The following is an 18,933-nucleotide window of genomic DNA, read 5'->3' on the forward strand; positions in this document are numbered from 1 at the left end:
CACTGCAAAATTGTAGCCTATTTCTTGGCGCTCTTAGGCAGGACTGTCATCTGGACTCGTGTGAGTTGTTCTTTAGAGAACCCCTTCTTAACCAGCCTTTCTGAAATTGTGGGACAATGTCTGCCCTTTTTTGTCTTCTGTTTGACTCTCAAGCCCTTGGGTCAGTCTTGCTGGCCGTGTAGTTTTCATGTTTGCCAGAAGCCCCACCTGCCTGCATCCACCTGGACTGCAAGGTCACGGAATGCTGATTTCCTGTGCAAGTTCTAGGTGTAGCAACTGCATCAATGCCATGCACACAGCACTGGTGGTACCATTTCCTAGGGGGTGGCAGATTTAAAGTTACCGTTAAAGCAGTGTTTGAGAGTGGAACCCCCGTTATTTTTTCTGAATTTAAAGTTGGAGGCACGCGTCACTCTTGCACTTGAAAAGGTTCTCTTTTAAAGTCTATAATAGTTTCTGACTTCAGATGAGCCCACCTGCCATGTCTCTGCACCCTTCTGCTGATTGGAAAGAGGTACGTCAGACCAGTGTCTCATGCAGCCTGCTCTGAGGATGGGCCGTTAGCTGCCTGTCCTTATCAAGAACGATCGGGGCATTCAGTCACACCCAGTACAAACACCCAGCAGAATTAGTTGCCTCCAGTGGAGGCGGATTGGGCCAGCGCAATAAAGCATGCAGAGAAGCAACGGGTAACTTCTTTGGGTGAGTACTTAAGGAGCACAGATTTAAATATTTCTGATACCATGTAAGCAGGTCCCTTGTGAATTATTGAGGGGATTGCTAATTATCAGTTATTTATTTTTAATTGTATTTTTATGACAATTGGGGAGGAGGGAGCTGCATTTCGATTTTCTTTGCATTTGGTCCCAAATATGTTTGATGTCTTTGGTTACGTGCATAGAGTTTCCTCCAAACCAGGCCAAAGAATCAGTGCAGCCCATTGCTGCGAGTTGTTTTAGAGTGCACAAGGATCCTCTATCTGTGTATGAGTGATTGTAGTCATTGAATCTTTCCGTTGCGAGATTGGTGTCTTTGGTGTCTTTTTATGTCAGAGGTCTCAGAGAGCATTGTGACCGATTATCTGCTAGCTATCGTCTCTCGGGTTAATTTTATCAGGGTAGCTCTGGTGAGTGCAAAACAGGGTCCCAAGCAACCCTATGTGAACTGACCAATGAACACTCAAAACAGTGCGCCCTGTTGCGCATTAATGTGTCAGAATGCTTCGCTGATGTGACAGCATGAATTGATGCTCTAGGTCACAGCCACTAATGGTGCAGTGTACCAAAGCTGTCTGTGTAGAACAGAATGGGGCCAAGGTAGCCTGGCAGGGGCTTGCCAACATGGCTTCCTTAGTGCTACCAAGATACCACAAACGGCAGCACAATTTTGCTCAGCACAAATTTGGTGTAGGAATTTTTTAGAAAGGATTTCTGACTCCCTGGCAGCCCAGCAGGACAAAGCAGCCTGACAAAACGCAGGTTCTCCCTGCGTCTCCATCAGCCCAAACCATTCGCTGACCTTGCGTTAGCCGTGTGAGGGTGCCTGAACTTGCAGGCATGAATTCGTACTGCAGGTTTTGGGGGTGAGGGGGAAGTAGAGTCTATTAAGAGTTGGCAACTTCATTTTCGTGGGCTGACTTTCAGTCTGTGCCTTTAATAGCAGCCAAGTGAAATTTTTTCAGGTGATACTTTTTGCTAGCATGGAATGAAGTGGGTGAGAAATTTTTTGTCTGTGATGCGTCGGTGTCTGCTTCTTTAAAAAGACAGAAACGGGGGTGGGAGGAGTGGACATTGTGTCATAGCTTGCTCTTCAAACTGCAGAAGCGTTAGTATCTCGATCCTGGTAAAGTGTTCGCCTCTCTGGCAACGATGCCCTGTTTTTTTGTTCAATGTGGTATTCCCTCTCCCACAGTTTGATTGTTCTATAAACCTTCAAGTGGACCAACAGCAACAAAAAATATTTAACTGCATTTTTGCTGAACAGGGAGCTGTTTGCAGTACTGATCAATATAGCTTGCTTTTCTCCCACCCGCCCCTTTTTGGTGCACTCATGTTTTTTTAAAAAAATACAAAACAGACAACACGTTTTCAAAATGAAGCATGTTGCTTCTTATGGTGATCAGCTAGACATTTTCTCTGTGTGAGTGTTTAATTGAGATAATAATGCATTAAATATACATTTCATAGCCTTGTTCGTTCTTCAGTTTGAGTCCATTCTTGGCAGAAAGAATGTAACTGAAGAAATGGGTTTTCTTTGCTGAGGGGGAGGCCTACGGATGATGTTGGAATAATAATTGTGTGTTGATTTTCAAGGAGAGAGAGAGAGACTGAGTGAGTGTGTTGGAAACGAATCAAAGAAGGAGAAAATAAATGGTTTTTAACTTTAAAATAAAATATTGCACACTAAAATGTGAGCAGAATAGCATTATGGGTAAGGTACAATGGCACCTTAATGCTTTCCCTAAATGAAGAGACATTATTTCCAAAACCAGCCTGTCAAATTGACGCTCTTGTGTTTACAAAACTGTGTATACTTATTTCTTGGTTTTATTTTATTTTAATTTTTTTTTTGCATATTCTTCAGGTTGTTTTGCTTCGGTAATAAATGTTAACTGTTTGGGGTTTATTTCTGAATTTGTCTTCAGCTTGGTCCTTGTATTTGTATATTGTTCATAGTACTTCAGTATTAGAAGAAGGAAGCTTTGTTTGTCCTATTTACGATGTGTTGGTGCTCATTCGAAAGAAAAATAAACAAGTTTTCAAATATTAAAAAAAAAATCTGTGAGTCTGTTTTTCTGTCTTGATACTTAAAGGCATCATTTGTGTTTCGCTAGGAAATGAAACGTTATGTATTTTATCGTATGGTAAATGTGTTATATGTAACTGGGTGTCAATTTTTTTTCCCAAGGGGGCGGCTGACAAATTTAAAACAAATGTCAACGGCGTCATTAAAATGATAGAACACAGGAGTAGACATCGCCCAACACGCTTGCCGAGGGCTTTTTTCTGGGAAAAGAGGTGGTGGAACTCAGGACCGCACAATGACGTCACTTTGGGTCAGCTGGAACAAGGGGGGAGTTTTTTAAAGTTTAAATTGCCCTCGGCGAAAATGGTCACATGGCCGGTGGCCCCGCCCCCTGATCTCCAGACAGAGGGGAGTTTAGATTGCCCTCCGGCGGAGGGCGATCTAAACTCCCCTCTGTCTGGAGATCAGGGGGCGGGGCCACTGGCCATGTGACCATTTTCAAGAAGTGCCGGAACTCGGTTCCACCGCGTTCCTGCTGAAAAAAAGCCCTGCACTTACCAAATAAAAGCATGCAAGACCATTTTGTTCTACTCCCAAGCAGGGGTGTAGAACACGTTGGAGAATAGCTCTGGGGCTTTGTGGGGGCGAGGAGGGTAGACTGGAAGTAGTAAGTCATCTGCCCTCTCTCAATCTACCAAAGTACCTTTTGTCTCATGCCCATCAAGTGCTTCAACAAACGGATGCCACAGTTTCCTGTGTGCTTAAACTGTGGTAGGGTTACCAGTCTCTTAAGTGGTGGCTGGAGATCTCCCGAAATTACAACTGCTTTCCAGGTGACAAAGACCAGTTCCCCTGGAGAAAATGGCTGCTCTGAAGGGTGACCTCCATTGGCATTATACCCCACTGAGGCCCCTCCTCTTCTCAAACCCCGCCCTCTCCAGGCTCCACCCCCAAAATCTTTAGGAATTTCCCAACCTGGATCTGGCAATCGTAGCTGGGGTGAGTGCAGGAGGCGTCCCGTGAGATATATATGGCTGCTGCCTATCTCGGTCTTGCTACCAGCACATACCTCCTATTTTTTTATTTCATTTGACTTCTTTTCCGGCCTCCCCACGAACGGGGAATGTTACCTTCCCTCTTTGGTTGCCAGCACATCAACACCTTCAAAGGCAGATGTTGTGTTTCAGTCGGTACTCTGGCTTCAAACATGTTGTGCTGATACAGCAGCACAACAATTTATAAACCACAACAGATACCAAAAGGAAAGATTCAAAATGAGAAATCCAAAATGGATCTCAAGCCTGTTTAAGAGTACAGCACCAACTTATTTCCAGAAATATTTTCAAAAGCAGGAAAGAAAACCATATCAAGAAAAAGCCTGGTCAAAAATTTAGTGTTTCCGCTTATTGCCAAAACCCTTATCAAATTCAGCACTAGGATAATAGTTCTAGGGAGGTTGTGCCTTCACCGAGGGGCCAAAACTGCCAAGACCTTGATTTTTTTTTAAAGGGGAGCCATCTGCATACATGAGCCACTGTTCCATATTCTTCCCAACCCATTAAAATCGGCATCTGCTTATATGTAACTCAAATACTAGTTAAAAGCCTGTGAGGAGGGCCACTTTTATTTCTGATCAGTTAGGCAGAAGGAATTGATTGGGTCACTTTAGTTGCTTCTTAATTTTTTATGTTGTCTTTTTTTGTTGTGGTGGTCATAATAACAACAACAACAATATTCAATTTATATACTGCTCTTCAGAACAACTGAATGCCCACTCAGACAGGTTTACAAAGTATGTTGTTATTATTTTCCCCACAACAATCACCTGCTGAAGTGGATGGGGCTGAGAGAGCTCTGAGAAGCTGTGACTGACCCAAGGTCACCCAGCTGGCTTCAGGCAGAGGAGTGGGGAATCAAGCCCGGTTCTCCAGATTAGAGTCCTGCCACTCTTACCCACTACACCAAACTGGCTCCTTCTTTATGTTTCCTTTTACATAATTTATATGCAATACTCTGCTTTAGAGGCATAAAACATAAAAACAACACCCCAAAATGTGTGAATTTGGGGGAAACATGGCATGTGAGGGAATCAAAATGAAAAACGAGGGTATCCGAATCAAACCAGACAACTGGCCTCGTCCTTATCCAGTGGCAATTACTCTGCTTGACCATTCAAAATGGCCTCCAGCCACACGGCATCCCAAAGGCTGAAGCGCTTCACCTTCCCCATCTCTCTCTGCCAGCAGAGGACCCTTCTTGTTCTAGTCATGTCTTTCAAGTTTCCATAACAGCAGGGGGTAAGGAAGATTTCCTCACTTGCCATATATCTGGTGCTGTTTCAGTGGCGATGGAAAGTACCTCATACAAGGTTTCACCTTCGATGGACTTCTCTGGACTAGGACTTTGATGGACTTCTTTGGACGAGGGCCAAAAAAGGACACACAGAGCAAGGCTTCGCTGCGGATGAGAGAAGACAAAGAGGAAGGAAATTGTTAACATCGATAAAAGTGTTGAGGTGGAAATAGATTGCGGTGTGTTGGGGAGCACACTGGTTCACCTACATACACTGTTTTGCATGGTTCTTGTATGCATAAGTATCTGCAAGAACTATCTTAAAAGTCTCGGTTCTGTGTCACTGAAGAATGTGTTTGTAGGCAATGAATTCAGCAGAGAATACTCATTTTCACCTTTTAAAAAGACTCTGTGGTTAGGAAGACATAAATTCACATACACCGTGCCTTCTGAATTCTTATCTCTTTTTAAATTATACTGTCTCTCTAAGGATTGTTTAGGCAGTTTGCAAGAGTCATAAATATACAATAACATTAGAATCACAATACGAAATCACAAAAAAGCAGAAATAAAAGTCTTCAGGTTTTTTTTTTAAAAGCCCATAGCTGTTTGACAGGTCAAGAAAAAATCAGAAAAACTGAATACTAAAAAATCTTAAAAGTTCTACCCAAAATCAACCAGTCCCGAAATCGAGTGTAGCAAAAATTTAACAAATTTGGAGTGAGATGCGAAGGACCAGGGGAAGACTCTTCTTAGGACAGAATATCACACTGTGAGCCACCTAATGCTTAATATGTCAAAGCTGGATCCAGGAAACCGAGACGGAAATCCCTACTCTGCTATGACGATTACTACATCCTAGAAGCTGCGACTGACCCAAGGTCACCCAGCTGGCTTCAAGTGGAGGAGCGGGGAATCAAACCTGGTTCTCCAGATCAATAAGAATAACATTCGATTTATATACCACCCTTCGGGATGACTTAACACCCACTCAGAGCAATTTACCAAGTATGCTATTATTATCCCCACTACAACAAACACCCTGTGAGGTGGGTGGGGCTGAGAGAGCTCCTAGAAGCTGCAACTGACCCAAGGTCACCCAGCTGTCTTCAAGTGGAGGAGCGTGGATTCAAACCTGGTTCTCCAGATCAATAAGAATAACATTCAATTTATATACCGCCCTTCAGGATGACTTAACACCCACGCAGAGCAGTTTACCAAGTATGCTATTATTATCCCCACAACAACAAACACCCTGTGAGGTGGGTGGGGCTGAGAGAGCTCCTAGAAGCTGCGACTGACCCAAGGTCACCCAGCTGGCTTCAAGTGGAGGAGCGGGGAATCAAACCCAGTTCAGATTAGAGTCCCACCACTCTTATCCACTACACCACTGGCTCACTAAACTCAGCATCTTGAAGCGGGCTTGGCAAAGGAATAGGCAGCAAGGGAAGCATCTTGTCCAAAATATTTGCCAGGCCACAGCCTTGCCACTCTCTTCTTAATCAATGAGAGCTTTGAACCAACTTCAGAGGCAGCCCCACCTGTGGCTCTTTGTAGAAATCTACCTGGGAGATGACTGCAGCATGGTTCCAGCTTCCCAACATTTTGCACAATGCTATTCTTATGCCCATGTGGTAAGGTGGGACCTGTAGGGCTGGGGGGTGGCTGACCCAGGCGTGGAGTCTCTGGGAGCGCGCAAGCTAGCTGTTGGTCTGACCTGCTCTCTCTAATTGCAGTGACTGTTGCCCACCAGTTGGGGTGCTGTGGGTCCCACCCTGGCTTCCTCAAACCAGCAGCTGCAGTTAGACCTGGTGGACCGATTCAGGCAGCTCCTGGCAACACAGGCCCACGTGCTGCCTCAGATGTGACTCTAAACTCTAGCCTTGGCCTGCAGGAGGGACACTGCAAGCAACCCAGAGGAAAAGGCTGGTCGTTCCATTTCACACATGGTATTGAGTGTATTGGGGGCATGTCAAATAAGGATCTTTGGTAAGGGGTCATTTGTTCTTTACCCTGGAAAACATGGCGAATGATGTTTAGAGAAGATGTTGCAATTTTGGGTTTTGCCGCTTGTTCACTGTCTGGCACCAAGAAGAAGGTACCAGAATAGAAAACTGGGGAGGGAAGGAAGGATGGCAGGAAGGGGAGATTGGGTGTGCTGTTAAATATGAATGCAGCTTGTGCTTGCTTGAACATGTGCAAAGCAAGTGCAGGGGTGACAATGCGCCGTGAGCTACAATTCCAAAATCATTGCTAAGCCACTATGCCCGTATTGCACAGTTACATTCTGAGAAGTTCGGGTGACAAGAGTACAACAGGCACCAGGGCACCGGGAAGAAAGGTGGGGATTTGAACCCATGTCTCTCAGCTTCTAGAACGACACTCATCTCTGCACTTCACTGACTTGAGAGGGGATTGATTGATTGACTTCATTTATAGCTCTTTTTTCTTGCTGAGACTCAAGGCGGATTACAAAATGTAAAAAAACAATCGATCAGACAGCATAAGACATCCAATAATAAAGAATGCAATAGGACTGAGAGTACAGTATTGGAAAACAATGCAAGCAAACAAACAAAAACATTTGTCCAAGGCATGAGATACTCTAATGTAGGAAGTGAATTGCTGGAGGTTTGTTCTGGGCATTGGCTGATTCTGCACACGTTGGATAATGCACTTTCAATGCACTCTATCGATCGTTTGAGGTGGATTTTTTGTTCCGCACACAAAAAAAATCCATTCCAAATGATCTATAAAGAGGATTGGAAGCGCATTATCCAACATGTGCGGAATCACTCATTCTTGCAACAAAATTACCCCTTCCTAGTTGCATACAACCGTCCAAACCGTAAAACAGAACTATCAACATTGGCTGATTCCGCACACGTTGGATAATGCACTTTCAATGTACTTTATCGATCGTTTGAGGTGGATTTTTTGTTCCGCACACAAAAAAAATCCGTTCCAAATGATCTTTAAAGAGGATTGGAAGCGCATTATCCAATGTGTGTGGAATCAGCCTTCCTTTATCCTGTTGGGATGTGGCCATTGAGGGCTGAAATTTCAGAGGCTGGGCAGGCTTGGAGGTGGGTCTGAGCAGATACTGCAGTCGCCAGGGGCAAGGCTTTAGTGCCCTGCAGCTTTCCTCAATCTGCCCCATTTCCTCTGATGAAATTACGGAAATCGGGTTGGGAAAAAGAGTCTGAGCCCAGACCTTTCGCGGTGCTGAACTTAGAGTATGACTTCAAAATGCACCCGAAAGGTATTGGGTAATGAGTGCACAAGTGGACTCGTAGTCAGACGTACGTCAGGAGAACGCACCTTTAAAAGTGCTCATTCACTGGGCACTGGGAGAGAGTAGGGTTGCCTGGTCCCCTTACCCTCCTAGCGGGGACAGGGGAGACTCATTGTCATCGTTTACCTTCCTGGCATTCAGGGACTCTCTTTGGCAGCCCCAAGCCAGCACAATGATGCCACTTCCAGGAAGTGACATCATCGTGCAAGCCAATTTGGGCCCATGCAAATCACAGGAGCACTCTTGGGGCAGTGCAATGACATCAGTGATGTTGTGCCAGCCCTGGGAGTACGCCCAGGAGGGCCTGTTCCCCACCTCCCCCCCCCCGCATCAGCCGGATAAGGGGGGGGGAGATGGGAACAGGGGATTCCCCTCCCCCACCAAATGAATGGGCTTCCTAGGAGGAAGTGCAGTGAGCAGGGAGGAGCTTCCAGTTTCCCTCCCACCCCACTTTCTCGGTGGAAACGGCAGTACCCCACTGCCCTTTGGACCAGCGATGGAGGGAAACTGGAAGCTCCTTCTTCTCCGTCACAGTGCAGTGTGAAGAAGCGCTTTTTAAGGCGAGTTCCCCTAATATATGTCTGACTGTTGTCAGTTGTGCACCCATGACCCCGCAAGTGTCAGGTGTATTCTATAGTTTGGCCATTAATACACAGACAGACCAGAGCCTATTTCTCTTTAGGAGGAGGCGGCTGCTTATGATTTGTGTCTTTTTCACTGGCAGCAATTTTGAACATACAGAGCCATTTCCTCCGACGTGAGGCAGAAGGAGCTTCCTTTATGGGTCTGTAGCTTATAATGAGTCATCTCTCCAAGCCACAATAAACTGCACACCCCGCAGCCTGATTTTCTGTTTCTCTCCCTGCTGATTTTATGCCACTAACCAGGGTGGGGATGGAGAAATGGCTTGTTTTAAAGACGAGCTATATTTATTTTATTCTTCATCCATGGAAGTCTCTGCCTAGACTTGCTACATCCCTGCTCTGCCATGCCCATGTTCTGTCTTTGGATCCAGCAGGCCTTTGCCCAGGTAACAAAATAATTTTTAAAATTTTTAAAAGATGGCTTCTTTTGCATTCCTGCTACCTAGAGTCTCTCTACATGAGACATCTGACACATGAAGAACATGCGTTAGGAGATGCAATGGTAGCCGGGAAGGGTAGTTTAAAAAGACAGAGCCAGTGGCAGGGCAAAGGCTTTGCTATACACTGGAGCTGTGTGAAGGGGCTGTGAAATGCCAGAAGGGAAACTTCAGCCCATTATAACCTCTCCAGGTCCAAGCCCGGCTCTGGAAGGCAGCTCCAGCCCATTTCCATTCCTCGCTGCCCTCTGGTTACCATCCCACACAGTTTTAGACCAGAGAGATGAAACTGACAGAGCCTTTGGGGAGGCAAAGATGAAATTAACAAACTCTCTGAGGAGCGATCTCCGCCAGCTATGTCTTTTTAAACTATGCTTCCTGGCTAACGTTGCATCTCCCTACACTTGATGAACACACGCCAAGGCATCTTGTGTAGAGAGGCTCCTAGTCACTGTCCAATCTGCCATGTGGCCATCCTTTCATGCCCTCTGAATGTTGGGCTAGAGTTATCTTCTCTACATCCCTGGCAGAGATGTGCTTTCTGCCCCATCCCATGCTAGGGTGGGGAGAAAAGTGTTTGTCCCTACCTTGCCATGGGGTGAGTATCTTGGCATGAAGGTGGAGGCCCCAGATGGAGGGAATCTATGGCGGCATCTCAAGGGATTTCTATCAAGGTGTTCAAGGTGTTAACCTTGGTGTTTAAAGCCCTTCACGGACTGGGACCTGCATACCTGTGGGACCGCCTTCTCCGTGTTGCGCTCTGCAGACAAGCAACTCCTGGTGGTCCCCGGCCCAAAGGACATCCGTCTGGCCTCAACCAGAGCCAGGGCTTTTTCTGCCCTGGCCCCAGCCTGGTGGAATGCTCTCCCGCTGGAGATCCGGGCCCTGCGGGACCTGGTACAGTTTCGCGGGGCCTGTAAAACGGAGATGTTCCACCAGGCCTTCGGCTGAGTGCCAGCGGGTGTCCTTCTCCTTCTATCTAAGACCACCACTTCTTCTGGGGCTGCCCTTGGCCATCGGCTATGCCCGTATACGGACTCCCAATATTTGTTTAAATAGCCTGCTCCTGAACTATTTTAATGATTTTTAAAAAATTATTATTGATTATATGTTTTTGTGATTTTAATGTATTTTTAATGTTGTTAGCCGCCCTAAGCCCATCTGTGGAGAAGGTGGGGTATAAATCGAATTAAACAAATAAATAAATAAATATCCTGTGAGACAGAATGGCTGGGCCAAAATTATCCAGGAAACTTTGTGGCAGAAAGGGTGCTTTAACACAAATCCCCCAAATCCTAGTTTGACATTTTAGCTTGTGTATATCATACAGGCACTCACATTCATTTTCCCTCTGCAGGTTTTGTATGGTTATGTGTTTGTTATGGCTCTGGCGCTGTATGCATGTATATCCCTCCGTATCATTGTTTAACACATGCTAATCTTTTTCAGAGTCTGGCCTTGCATGGATGCATGACGGTAAGATCCTTTATTCCCTGACGTTGTGGTTGTCGTAACAACAAACCTTGCTTCTTCCAGGCACAACCCACAGATTGTCTAGTCTGCGCCCGGTTAAGCTCAGGATTTCAAAAACAAAAATAGCATTTTGCACATTTTTAAAAGTAGCTTGTTTGGATGTCCTCTTTTTCAATGTGCTAATAATTCAACTCCACTACACTGGAGATCAGGCAGGTCTAAAATTTTAAATTTAAAAGAAAATGCTTTTGGATTTCTCTTTCGGGTTGGGATTTAGCAAGCAATCCTAAGTGTCTTTTGAGCTTATGGTGAAAATGCATTTTTTGGAGGAAGTTATAGCTGAGAAGTGAATGTTCATATCAAATTCCTCCCCCATCTGTGAACCACCTTTCACTTAAACATCTTAGAACACAAACCAGGCTTAACGGCTGTCTGCCTGGATTGATTTGACATCTATCTCCTGTGTCACAGACCATTAAATCCTGACCAATCTCCTAATCAATTCTTAAGGGTATCTGAGAGAGGGTGATGAAAGGCTACATTTAATTGGGTGGGTCTAGTAGCGGGGGATGTCGTGGTTGAGAATTTGACTGCTGCCGGGTGTAGCTCCTCTTCTGAAGAGAGGAAACTTTTGAACGGTGTCTGTAGTTTGGAAGTGAATGTTCCTGGGGCTATTTCTGTTCACGATGTAGGCTTCAAGGTATAAATAGCACACTGGGCTATTCTTTCCCCAGGCTGATGGACACAGCTAGATTAAATGCCTTGCAGAAAGCAGTTGCAAAGGAGGAGAGGTCACTCAAAGGGTACCGCAATGCCCTGTAAGGGTGAGGCCAAAAGTTTAGCAAGGAAATGGGGATGCCTTGAAGATAGACTGTAAGTCCATTTCAAATTCTATACCAAGGACTGTCTGTACTACACATCTAAACCACAATCACGTCGGTTTAACTGCCATGGCTTCTAACTAGAGATGGGCATGAACCAGGAAAACGGCAGTTCGTTGCAGTTCGTGGTTCGTCGTGTTTCACGAATCATGAACCGGCATGAAATTGCCCAGTTCGTGAACTGGTTCGTTTAGTTCTTGAATACATCAAGTGAACCGGCTTAAAAATCGTTGCGGTTTGTCAGAAATTCTCTCCGACAAACCGCCAGTTCGCGAACCAAAAAATGGCCCAGTTCGTGACCAACTTTGGTTTGTAATTCGGTTTGTGCCCACCACTGCTCCTAACCAAGGGGTCCTGGGAATTGTATTCTGAAGTGGAGGCAGTGATCTGAAGCAATACATTCTATCATATTTTCCTTTAAAGTCGTTTTATTATGTGTTTGCTAATTAATTCTGGAGGAGGTTGTTTTCCTTTCCATTCCAAGCTACAGACGCCATTTTAAAAGTTTTCAAAATTAAACACATTTGTGGGTGTAATAATTTTTTGGTTTCAGATGCAGCTGGGAAGGAATTCTTAGGGATTGTACCCCTCCTCAATGGGCTCCATCTAGGTTTGCCAACTCCAGCCTGAGAAATTCCTGGCGCTTTGGGGGTGGTGACCATGGCAAGGGAAATTTGAGGAGGGGTTTCACCTAGAATCTATGGTATATTGTAGAGTTTGCCCCTCTGTAGCTGCCACGTTCTCCGCAGGAACCAACCTCTGAAGCCTGGAAATCAATTGTAATTCTAGGAGAACTCCAGGCCTCACTTGGAGATTGGCAACCCTAATCTAATCTACCAAATCTCAGGTGCATAGGAGGAAGCAGCTCCATTTCTCAAAACCAATTTCTAGGTATAATGTCTTTGTTCCCCTGCTAAATTCTAGGCAGACAAGACTCAGTTTCCCCATTGTTGAGGCCATTGACTCTTCTCACACAGGGGAGGTATTTGACAGTCCCAGAATGCAGCCAGCATAGCAGAGCCAGGGATCAGAAGCCCAGCATAGTCAGGCAGGCAGGGTGCCATGGCAGAAATTCTGCTTGCCCTCCTGAAAGAGACAGGCAGTCCTAGCTTAGCAAGGTTGTTCCTGCCATTTGGGAGCCTTAAATCTGGAGCAGATGTGTTACTGATTGCACCCCTGGTACTGGAAAACAAGTAGAGGGCATGGAGGCTGGGAGCTGGCTAATATTCTCAAAGCATTGCTGTCCTTTCTGGCTTGGATCCTATGAGATCTGCAAATAGAGTAGAGCTTGAAAAACAGAGCTCTCCCACCTCCTGTCCTGCTACAACATACAGAGTTCTCCCCCTGCCAAAATTGTATTGTTGGAGATTAGGAGATTCTCATTAACAATATAAGGAGCATACTGTGGGTCTACAGTGAAAAGGGGGAATCAGCAGAAATCCTCTCCCCTCCTGCTACCACCACTGTGTCTCCTTTCATTGGAGTATTTGTTGGCAAGATGGCTGCATGTGTATGTAGTGAGTCGTTCTCTTTCTTCTCAGTTGCTTAACGAGGAACTTCCATAGCTCACCCTATTATATTTCTATTGTGGGAATTGCACACAACAGCACACACAATACTAGAAGTAGTAGCAGGGAGGTGGTACAGAGGAAAACGAAAATTCCACTATCAGTCTGGCTAAATGTAATCTCTCACACAGGCAATTTAGTCACTAGCAATTATGCTAAACAAATGAAGCTCCCAGTTCCAGAATGCTTATTAAATTAGAGTTGTAACTTGTAAGAGGGATGAAGGGAAATCCCATGGCTGCTCCAGCTATATTGTAAGCCAATTTAGTCTTCTCAAAACCACTGAGAGAAGGCAATGCTTGGTAGCACACAAAAAATGACAGTTGGAACAATCTTTTTGGTGGGAACATTGGCAAAATCTTTTGGTTGGCTGGCATCCCTGTCAAGTGCACATATGCTACATTTCCCCTAGATACCCTTCCTGCTTGGGGAAATTCAACCAGACAGACACCAGGAAGTTCCAGCTGCACCTCCCTGTTATTTAAGCTGAGCCTTCAATGTATGCATTGCCTTGCAGAGTTTGAAAAGCAAAAAAGATAAATCCCTGACCCAAGGAGATAGAAGTTAGATTTTTACCCATCCACTCCCAGTGAGATGTGTGAGATTATAATGTCACAGGGGCTTCTGGGCCAGTTTTCTATTTGTGTGGGAGAAGCTACTCTAAGTCCTGGCAGCACTGACGGGCCTAAATGAGCATAACAAAGTCACCAGTCTACTCTCTCCTGCATGGAAATGAGGGTGCGCATATGTACAATATATGAGAGGCTATCGATGGAGCACCCTGACTCCGGATGGCCCAGGTTAGCTTGATCTCTTCAGCTCTTGGAAGCTAAGTAGAGTTGGCATTGATTAGTTCTTGGACGGGAAACCACCAAGGAAGACCAGGGCCACTATGTGAAAGCAAGTAGGGGCAAACCATTTCTGTTTGCCTTGAAAACCTCATGAAGGGTTGCCAGGAGTCAGCTGTGACTTGATGATACTTTTTACACACACAATTGACTGACTGGGGAGGATGCAACTGGAGAATAGCTCAATCCCCCTTTCACCCAGGAGGGAATGCCTCTTGGAAGGCAAAGGCTCTGCCTGTGTGCGCCCTGTAAAGCAGTGATGCTCACTCAGTGGCCCAGGAGTGGCTCTTCTGAGCATTGTTCCATGCGTCAGGAAAGCGGGCCATTCTTTTAGAAACTGGAATGATTTCATCATTACTATGGGCCCAAGATAAAATTGGTTACATTTTTAAAATGCAACACAGCTTGTCTAAGGTGCTTATGCTTATACCAAGGTTGTATAGATGTAGGTCGACATATGCAACTGAGTAAGGTGGTGGGATAGGGCATGCCACTGTTGAATAATAATAATAATAACAATCACATTCGATTTATATTCAGGACAACTTAATGTCAAGAGTGGTTTACAAAGTATGTCATTATTATCCCCATAACAAACACCCTGTGAGGTAGGTGGGGCTGAGAGAGCTCCAGAGACCTGTGACTAGCCCAAGGTCACCCAGCTGGCTTCAAGAAGAGGAGTGGGGAATCAAACCCGGTTCTCCGGATTAGAATCCCGCGCTCTAAACCACTACACCAAACTGGCTCGTTAGTAGCCCGGTAGTAGCCTGTTATCATTCCATTAGCAGCTTATTTCTCAGTAGTGGAGAAAGACCACTCAAGATGCTCAGAGTTGCTCTGGCAATTAAAACAGTTTGGTGTAGTGGTTAAGAGAGGCAGGACTCTAATCTGGAGAGCCAGGTTTGATTCCCAACTCCTCCACAGCGTCACATCACCCCAGGATCACTCCCACGCTTTGCAGCGGGCCGATTTGGGTGGGAGTGCTCCCAGGCCCTGCACGATGACTTCACTTCCTGAAAAAGGCAGGATCTCACTGCACACACAAAGACAAAAAGAAAGGTGAGTGTGGGGTTCCACCAGGAGGTTAAGGGGACCCGGCAACCCTACCCATGTTTCAGGAAAGGGGACAAGGCCTTCGCCCAATGGGGCTTGTGGTCAGCAGACGGTTCCTACCTCGACACAGCTGCCCCTGGAACAAGTAAGCTATGAGGTGCAGGCCTCATGCTTGGGGTAGAAGCAGTGCTTTTTTCCTGGGGGGGCGCGCGCAGGGATACGCGTACCCCTAAACATTTTGTGAATCTAATGGGAGAAAGTAAAAAATTTAAAATGTTGGAATTCCCGCTAAACCTACTCCAAATGTATTATGGATATTTATGTGATTTGTTAAGTTTTATGTAGCGTATGTTGGCAACAAAGATGTTTAGTTATATTTAAACTCACTAGGAGCGCTGTTCGTCTTACAAAAAATGGAACGTCTTTGAGCATCAAACACGCCACCAAGATCGCTGGCATAACCGGTGATCGTTAGGGTGCAGACAAATACAAACAAGTCTTCTCTAAGCCGCTTAAGTTGGAATCTAGCACGGTGATTGGTCAGTCTTGTTGCTACCCCCAATGGCGGCAACCAATTTGTGTATTTGTGGATGTTTTGCGCAAAGAGCACAACGAGTTTGTCTATACCAAAACTCTTTGGTTGTGCACACGTGTCACTATAGAGGGGCTTGGTTGGCAATATTGATACCCATAATTCTCATCACCGACAGTCTTCTGACGTCATTTCCTTTCACGGTGTTTCCTGTCTCAGATGGAAGCGAGTGTTTAATCTGTGAAGTAGTGTGGTTTTACTGATGAAAGTTTGGCCTATAACCTCATTGAGTGGCAGTATTTCAATCTGAGTAGGAAAATTACAGTGCATTTAAGCACTGTAGCAAACTTAATTTTTATAAAATTGGTAGGGCCTCCTTTGAGTTTGTTTAAGCCTTCAGTGTATGTAAATTCATGGTTTTTGAAAGGATGACATCTGGCGACGGACACTGAAAGCAAGCAGAGGAATCGGGAAGATGTTAGTGAACACAACCTCATGCCAATCTGGAAGTTATTGTGAGCTGTGTAATATGAGGTAATGCATGTTCTTGGTAATTTTGTCCATTGACTGCATTTCTTTTTTCTCATTTGAACTATAAAATGGTGGTTTTCTTGAGTCAAACTGAGAGTACCCCTAAACATTTTTTAAGAACAAAAGCACTGGGTAGAAGTAAATGTGGCTGTTTTTGTTGATGGCGATTGTGAGTGTAGAACAGCCGGATTTGAATCTGGTGGCACCTTAAAGACCAACCAGATTCTCAGGCATAACGTTTCAAGAGTCAAAGCTCTTTTCATTAGAGACAAGTAAGAACTTGTATCCTACTTGTATCTGACAAAGGAAGCTTTGGTTCTCAAAAGCTTATACCCTGAGAATCTTGTTGGTCTTTATTTATTTAATTTATTTATTATATTAGATTTTTAGTCTGCCCTCCCTGCCGAGCGGGCTCAGGGAGGAGCACAACATTTTAATTTACATAAAAACACATAAAACATTACAATAAAATTTAAAACACTACATACAATAAAAACTTCTCCTCAGATGGTGATGGAAGAGTTACTTCATTTCAGACATGGCCCATATATCCATATCTATAGATATATATATAGGGTGGCGGACAGATCTTTTCAAGTCAAGTCAAGTATGGCCGGCGGGGGCCCAGCCTCGCCTCCACCATATGCCTGGCGGAACATCTCTGTCTTACAGGCCCGGTGGAAGGATAATAAATCCCACCGGGCCCTGGTTTCATCAGACAGAGAGTTCCACCAGGCTGGTGCCAGGACCGAAAAGGCCCTGGCTCTGGTCGAGGTCAGGCGGGCCTCCCTCGGACCGGGGACCACCAAAAGTTTTTTGTGTGTAGAACGAAGTGTCCTCTGGGGACACTTTACAGTGCTACAAGACTGAAATCTTATTATTGTTTGGGGTGGTTCTCAAGGCAGTATTCGTGTGGCTTTTTTAGTAGACAGGAACTGTGAATGTGGCTCTTCATGATCCGCAAAGAGCTTTGGAACTTTGTCTCCCTAATGCAAGTTTCAGCAAATTTAATCACGTAATCAGTTGACTAAACCCCATCTCATTACCAGCTGGCTGGTTTCTTTAATTAGACGACAGCCCAATTTGTTACATGATATTTATCTTGGTTTCTTTTAAGGAGTATCATCAAAGCTGAGGGGAGGATTACGATGCTTTAATTGGCGCTGGGAAAGGAGGGGGTTAATTGTTTTTAATTTTTAATATAAATGTATATATTTTAAAAATTGTTTCAATGTCTTTCCACTGTTTGCCATCTTGGGGACCTTCAGTTGCATGGAAATGTGGCATTAAAATGTTTTAAATCAATAAAAATAAAGGGGGACAAGTATAGCATGTATCCCACCACCACCCACACAAGGGATTTTCTTTTTCCTACTGAAAGTAGTCTTCCAAGGGAAAGAATCCACGCTGCCGCCTTCTTTCAAAGAATTGTGTCTGACCCCACAGCCTCCGGTTAGCTTCCTGCACCTGTTCGGATCACATGGCGCTATTTCAGATCCGGAGAGATCATTTCCCATTTGGCTGTCCCGTTTCCCAAAAGGCTTTGCGCCAATTATTGGCACAGGGTGAGCCCTTCATAGATCTGTACATATTTCCAAGAGCAAAGGTCCTGTTACAGCTTTTGGCGCTCAGGAAATTCATCTCGGAGTCTAAATTTAAAATCTAGACATTGTCAGAGTTGCCTGCCTGCTTCTGGTGCCGATAAGGCCGCTCCCTCACCCCCATCTTTGGTTGCCTGCTTATTTTGTTAGTTCAGGACTTCTAAGTTAGAGCAGGTAGGTAACAAGCAAAGAATTCAGCAAAGGCCTTTGTCTGTCTGTCCCCCAAATTGTTAGCCATTTGCATATTTTCCAGGAGTCCCTGATAGCTAGGGATGTACTTGAAACTTGGGATGGGGTGGGGGTGGGTGGGTGGTATCAAAAATTAACAAGACAGAGGATTCCTTGTGAATAGTGGGTTAATGACTGAGACTCTCTACTGGAAACAACTTACACAGGGAAGCTCAAGTGTAGGGAGACGCAATGTCAACCTGGAAGCATAGTTTAAAAAGACAGAGCTGGGGGAGAGCATTCCTCAGAGGCTTTGTTAATTTCATCTTCTCCTCCTGGAAGGGGAGGTGAAATTGACAGAGACTTTGAGGAGGCGAAGGTGAACTTAACATACCCTCTGAGGAGCAATCTCCGCTAGTTCTATCTTTTTAAACTACCCTCCTGTAGAGAGATGAAATTGACAGAGCCTTCAGGAAGGCAGAGTTGATATTAACAAACCCTCTGAGGAGCGATCTCCCCCCACTTTGTCTTTTAAAACTACACTTCTATACTAACATTGTATCTCCCTACACTTGAGCGTCCCCGTCTAAGATGTCACCTGTAGAGAAAGTCTCTGGTTTGAATCCTGTCCCTATCATTAATTTTCCAGGTGGCCATAGGAAAACTACTCTTTCTTTCCCTGAGAGTCAGTCCCTCATTTGCAATATTGGAATAATAACACTAACTTATCTTATGGAATGACACAAATTTATGTTTGCAAAGCACTAAAAGTAGCACAGAACTTCAAAGTATGTTTTTGTCGTATAAATGCAAAGGCTTTAATGCTCTTACTCCCAGGGTAGCACAAATAGCTAACCTTTTTTGC

Source organism: Eublepharis macularius, chromosome 17 (genome assembly GCF_028583425.1).
Source record: "Eublepharis macularius isolate TG4126 chromosome 17, MPM_Emac_v1.0, whole genome shotgun sequence".
Lineage (NCBI taxonomy): Eukaryota > Metazoa > Chordata > Lepidosauria > Squamata > Eublepharidae > Eublepharis > Eublepharis macularius.